The sequence below is a fragment of the Lepidochelys olivacea genome (assembly GCF_965140295.1).
Source record: "Lepidochelys olivacea isolate rLepOli2 genome assembly, chromosome: 11".
Taxonomy (NCBI): Eukaryota; Metazoa; Chordata; order Testudines; family Cheloniidae; genus Lepidochelys; species Lepidochelys olivacea.
This window is the reverse complement of record NC_140421.1, coordinates 42,684,015-42,690,014: the sequence shown is the minus strand read 5'-3', so window position 1 is coordinate 42,690,014 and position 6,000 is coordinate 42,684,015. Positions and strand designations below refer to the sequence as shown.

Here is a 6,000-nt window from a genome sequence, read left to right as displayed (position 1 = left end):
ATGGGCCTGTATCCCTCTTAACTTCTGAGAATTAAATATATGGCTAAAGGTTTTTATATGCCTCAGAAAATGCCTTAATTATACAATGTGTCGCTATAAATTCTATGGGATTTTAATATAACCCCTGGAGTTTGTGAATGCTGACCCCTGTCATAGGACAAGGATAATCACTTTTGAATGCTGACTGGATCATGTGATGGCGGGGGTCATGAAGAAAGTTCACTTTTATATTGGCATCTCTGTGTGTGTGACCTTTATTTAACAAGATCCTTTAGAAAATGCCTACCCTCCTGTTTGCATCCCTGGTCTATGTGAGTGCACACTCTGAGATGTGCTATGCATGTAATGCCTTTCCTTCAAACTTCTGTCCCTGATCCATTGTAGGGCACGAGAGGTGTAGTACAGCCTACACCAGCAGCTGTGCAACCGCCTGTGTTCATACACACTCCATAAGAGAACTCATCTGAGGGGTGTTGTTTGGCTGTGTGCCTGTTCCCCCTGTGTGATGCCCCAGCCCTGCACAGACAGCTGGCATGGCAGACCTTGAGCGAACTACCAATGTCTTAGTCTTTCTTCCTACTACATTCCCCTGCTTTTTGTCTTTTTAGGGAGAGGATGTTTACCCTTTGTCCTGGAAAAGTATAATGCATCGACTGAAGATGGATACTCTTCCAAAAATGATTAACTACCTGCTTTTTTCCCTTGGCCTATAGCAAGGGCACCCTCTTTCATCTGATTTCTTCTTTGTCCAGTTTGTAGACAGTCTTTGGAATGAGAACAGCCGCTCCTCGGCAAGCAGGTTAAGAGTGAGGGGCAGGATGTGTGAACCCCGTCTATTTATTATCTATATGGGGGATAGCTGTGATGGTGCATGGGTTGCCCGGGGGCTGAGAGTCACCTGGATACCCCCTGCCTCCCTTGAGAGAGAATTGCTTGCGTTTAACTGGGTGTCACCTCTGGCCACCACCAGCCCGTTAAGAGCCCAGGGGGGAGAGATTGGGTAACTACCAGATCTTACAGGCCGCCAGTTTAAAAAAATCAAATCTATTAATAAAACACTGTTCAACTGATAGGCGGGTCAGGCAAAGTGAAATTCAGCGTTTCATTTTAATGGCGGGGAAATGTGGATTTTATGGGGGTTTTTGTGGGAGAAGTTTGTTGTTAATCACAGAAAACAGGCGCGCCTTGCTGATGATACTGAAGGATGGAGGGGAGGAAATACAGCTCCCGCTGTTTAGAGTCCAAAACACAGAACACTTCCTTTTTAGAAAGTTAAGGGGCAGCCGTTTTAAGACCGTAACATTTCTTCAGCGGAGCCGAGGCTCGAACCCCCGTTGCTCGCTCCTCCTGCGGGTCTGGTCCCCAGCTCCTGCCCTTGCAACAACGGGGCTGGGCTTCCCGGGCAGCGGAGCTTGCGAGGAGCCGCTCCGTGCCAAGGGCAGGCGGTGGGCATCGGCCCTGCCGGCGCGTCACTCGGCTAATGGGCATGTGCAGACACGTCGCACATGCTCATTCGGACCAGCTCCGGAGTCGGGACATGTGCAGAAGCAAAGAGGGCTCCCTGGGCAGGTTCTGCTCTGGCTGCTCCGGGGGCTTTTCCTGCGGCTGCCCAGCCGCTCACGGGCTCTATAAATAGTTTCCCGCCCCAAAATGCTCCGGCCGCTACAGCGGCTGGCTAAGAGGCGGGCGCTGCCTCCCTCGCCCGGGGCGTAGGGAGCCCGGAGGGATCCAGGCGGAGTGCGGTAAGGGGGACGCGGGGGCGGGAGCGTTGTCTCTGGGTGGGGCTGGCAGCGCGGGGCGCCTCGCTCCTTGCCCGGGGGGTAAATACAGGGCAGCAGCTGGAGCGCGGCGCTGCCGAGTTGCCCGAGGCGGCGGAGGGCTCGGGTGCGGGTCGGAGCGGGAGCAGGGGAAGCTGCCGGCTGGGTTCGGGGCTTGTTTACTGCAGCGGAGTCCTGGGGGTGCTCGGGGTGCTCAGAGCCGCGCTAATGAGCCCCGTCCCTCACCCGCCGCCCACCCCCGCGCGGATCGCCGCAGAGCCTTGCGCCGCTTGCCCCTGGCTCCCGTCCCCGGGCCAGGAGCTGCCTCCCGCCCCGTGCCTGCCCCCAGGCACCGGGGACCCGCCTCGCTCCCAGCCCCCAGGCCGGCCGGGGCGGGCAGCCTGCTGGCTCTGGCCCGGAGGCGCAGCCTTTCGGGAAGCGCTTGAGCTGGGCTGCTCGTCCAAAGTTTGCGCGCCGGGGGAAAGGTCCCTGCCTGCCTGTCACAGCACCACGCCGCCGAGCCGTGTCTGGCGGAGCCGCGGAAGGAGGCGGGCTGGCCTGGCCAGGCTGCGAGTCGGGGACTTCCTTGTGAAAGGAGCGAGCGAGCGAAACGGCGCCTGTCTTACTGCGATGACACTGAAGCTGAATTCTTGCCTATTTCTGTTTTCCAGACCTGTCTGTCTAACCCTTGGATAAGCTCCCTGCATTCTGAAGCAGCTCCCGTTCTTCCCGGCCGTCTCCATAGACTGTGTGCCCTTTTATTGCCACCCTTTTCTGATTTTCCTTTCCTTGTGCTCTACCTTCTGGACTGCTGCCGTTGGGGTATTTTTGGAGGGGCGGCTGGATGGAGCATGGTTGGACTGTCTATTCCAGGGGTAGGCAACTTATGGCACACGTGCCAAAGGCGGCGGGAGAGCTGATTTTTCAGTGGCACTCACGCTGCCCAGGTTCTGGCCACCATTCCTGGGGGCTCTGCATTTTAATTTAATTTTAAATGAAGCTTTTTAAACATTTTAAAAACCTTATTTACTTTACATACAACAATAGTTTAGTTCTATATTAAAGACTTATAGAAAGAGACCTTCTAAAAACGTTAAAATATATTACGGGCACGTGAAACTTTAAATTAGAGTGAATAAATGAAGATTCGACACACCGCTTGTGAAAGGTTGCCGACCTCTGGTCTATTTTGTTAGTAAGCTGTGGGGCCAAATGCTGCCCTTCCTTAAACGCCATAATTCTGCCCTACCCTAAGTAGATGTGTTCCAGCTAACATCAAAATGCCTGTTCCTGCCCCTGTAAGTCCCATGCAGCCAGATCAAACTGGAGGAATTGGGGGAGGCCGGGACACATTAAGCTCCTTCCGTTTGTGACACCAAACTAAGATGCTGTCTCTGTAGATTGTGCAGATCTAAGAAAAAAAGAGGGATGCCCATCTTATGAAGTGCTTTGATCAGTAGTTAAATGGTATATGCTGGTATTTTAAATTGTCTAATTAGGCTTCAGAGTTAATACCCCATGGAGATTGATGGAGCAATTCACCTTTCTGAGCTATTTTTTCAGGCTTGCTTGCTTTATTTATTTGTAGACTCAAGCAGAAATCACTAAATCAGTTTACGTTCTCTTCAGAATCTGAAGTGTGTTGTGTGTTTTGTCTTTTGTTTCTGCATTTGTCATTTGTGTACAACCAATTGAGCCAAGGTTGGAGCAGAATTTGGCCCTGTGACTTTGGGTAAGAGAGGTTCAGATTTCCAAAGCATGAAACTTCTTGTTATCCCTTTTTTTAATTTTTAAATGTTGCTTGAGAAGGGGGAATACATTTGGCTAGAGCCAGGCATACAGGAGTGATGTGCAAGATTCTCCCATGATGCTCTGCCAACTTGCCTCTCTCCTGACCTCCTGCCCCCCCTTGCCATATCTTTCCTCGGCAGAGTCTGAAGGTTTTGGAGATCAGACATTCACCAGGGAGCCAAAGTGACCATCAGACTCCTTTCAGGTGTTGCCTAGATAGGTGATTTTTGTGTGTGTTTTTTTTTTTTTTTCATCTTCTCTAGAAATGGAAGGCTATTGCTGAGCTGAGGCAAACAACAGCCTGCAGGCCTAAGGGTCAGAGGAAAGCTACACAGGAAAAATAACTTTTTTTTTTTTTTTTACAGAAAACCCTCCAGCAGAAGCCTGGTAGGTATGTGCTTTCCTTGTAGGATGGTTAGCTATTTTTGACAGTCTCTGTGGTTATTCTTCTTCCATTCTTTCTGTCTCCAGCTGCTGCTGTTTTTTTTTATCCTGCCAGTACTTTGGGTATATCTATAGTACAGTGGTACTGATGCAGCTACACTGCTATAGTCCTGTAGTGTAGACACTTCCTACAGGAAGGAAAGGGGTTGGTCTGTCACTGTAGTAAATCCACCCCCTCGAGAGGTGGTAGCTAGGTTGACAGAAGAACTATTCCATCTACCTAGCAGTGCCTATACCGGGGCTAAGGTTAGCTTAACTACATCTCTCAGGGGTGTGAATTTTTCACATCCCTCAGCATGTAGACAGATCAACCTACATTTTAGATGTAAGCCAGGCTTTTGTCTCTTCCCCACTTCTCTCTGCTGCTGCTTTTCTGCTCCATGTTATCTTCTTCCCATGGAGTTCATTGGGATATTGGCCCTTAATGTGTGTCTGTCTCTTGCATAGGTCCTTGAGTTACAACTTAAATCACTATGTTGTCCAGTCTCTCTTCCAAAATCAGTAAAAACGAATGTACTAGGAATATTATGTGACACACACTAAAGCAACCTGTTTGGCTGTCTTCTCTTCAGAGTGGAAACTCTCTGGGGCAGGGTCTGTATGAAACATAGAATAGTTAGTTTAGCACAGTGAGGGGCCTCATTCTTGGATTCAGTTGGCAACTAACCACAACCATAATAAATGGTCATACCTCAGTTATTCCTTTTCAGATGCACACACTCTGTATAGCTAACTTGAAACTAAAGGTGGCGAGAACCAACAGTTCTGCAGCTTTTTGTTGTTTGTTTTGCAAATCTTTTCGTAATGCTCTGGATACAGCGTAACATTTTCGTTCAGTATTTACCATCCCATCTGCCTTGAAATGGGAATTACAAGCACTTAAGTTATCTTGGTGCACTCCAGTATTTCTTTAATAACTTGAATGTCCTCTACTGAAATGTAACTTTCTACAGTAACACACCACTCATTGAATGGCAGCAGATATCCTTATGTCTCCTGTAGGAATGAAACTCCAAGGGACTATTCTTCCTTTTTCACCCCTAAAGTACTCACACCAGGATCCCATAGCTGCATCTGGATTCTGGACTCTAGCCCTCTTACTTACACAGTTGCTTCTGCGCTTAGTGTAGACCCAAAGAAAATCTGAACTGTATTGGAAGCAAGCCATTACCTCTGGCAGATTGTGCTCTTCCATTCCCCCCAGCCCCTGCAGCCTCACGTAAGACAAAAATAAGACCCTAAATGTAAGATACCAGAGGGGCTAATGACAGGTGGGTGCTATCCTAGCCTCTTTGTGAAGGCTGCTCATTAAAAGACGGTGTAGTAGGACTGCCGGCAAGACTGAATCTCCATGAGACGAAACTTAAAAGGGAAATGACCTGGCTGAGTCACTCCCATGTTTGCCCAGGTGCTCTGACCGACCTCACCGAGGTCAGCTAAAAGAACACCCTGGAGTACAGCGACAATGGCTACCAGTCATACTGCACTGTCTGCTGCCAAAAGGCAATGAGCTGCTGCTGTGTAGCAATGCAGTACCACGTCTGCCAGCACCCAGGAGACATGCGGTGATGGTGAGCTGAGCGGGCTCCATGCTTGCTGTGGTATGGCGTCTGCACAGGTAACCCAGGAAAAAAGGCATGAAACGATTTCCTGCCGTTGCTTTCATGGAGGGAGGAAGGAAAGGGGGAGCCTGAGGATATGTACCCAGAACCACCTGCAAAAATGTTTTTGCCCCATCAGGCATTGGGATTTCTACCTAGAATTCCAATGGGCAGCGGAGACTGCGGGAACTGTGGGATAGCTACCCACAGTGCTACGCTCCGGAAGTCGATGGTTGCCTCAGTACTGTGGATGCACTCCGCCAACTAAATGCACTTAGAGCATTTGTGTGGGGACACACACAATCAACTGTATAAAAACACTTTCTACAAAACTGACTTCTATAAATTCGACCTAATTTCGTAGTGTAGACAGCCTCAGCCTGCAACATCCCTTCTTTATTGTCCCT

General features: G+C 49.5%; 1 protein-coding gene across 2 annotated transcripts in view; it reads left to right on the top strand.

The window, feature by feature from the left end:
- Window positions 1-1,527: 1,527 nt before the first annotated feature.
- WIPF1 (WAS/WASL interacting protein family member 1) overlaps window positions 1,528-6,000 on the top strand; it is a 99,959-nt gene continuing 95,486 nt past the window's right edge. The window contains exons 1-2 of one of the 2 annotated variants that reach the window (XM_084642995.1): window positions 1,528-1,742; window positions 3,914-3,939. The gene's annotated coding sequence lies outside the window, so the exon portion shown is untranslated. The remainder of the gene's footprint in view (window positions 1,743-3,913; window positions 3,940-6,000) is intronic. The other variant, XM_084642996.1, reaches the window with a different exon arrangement.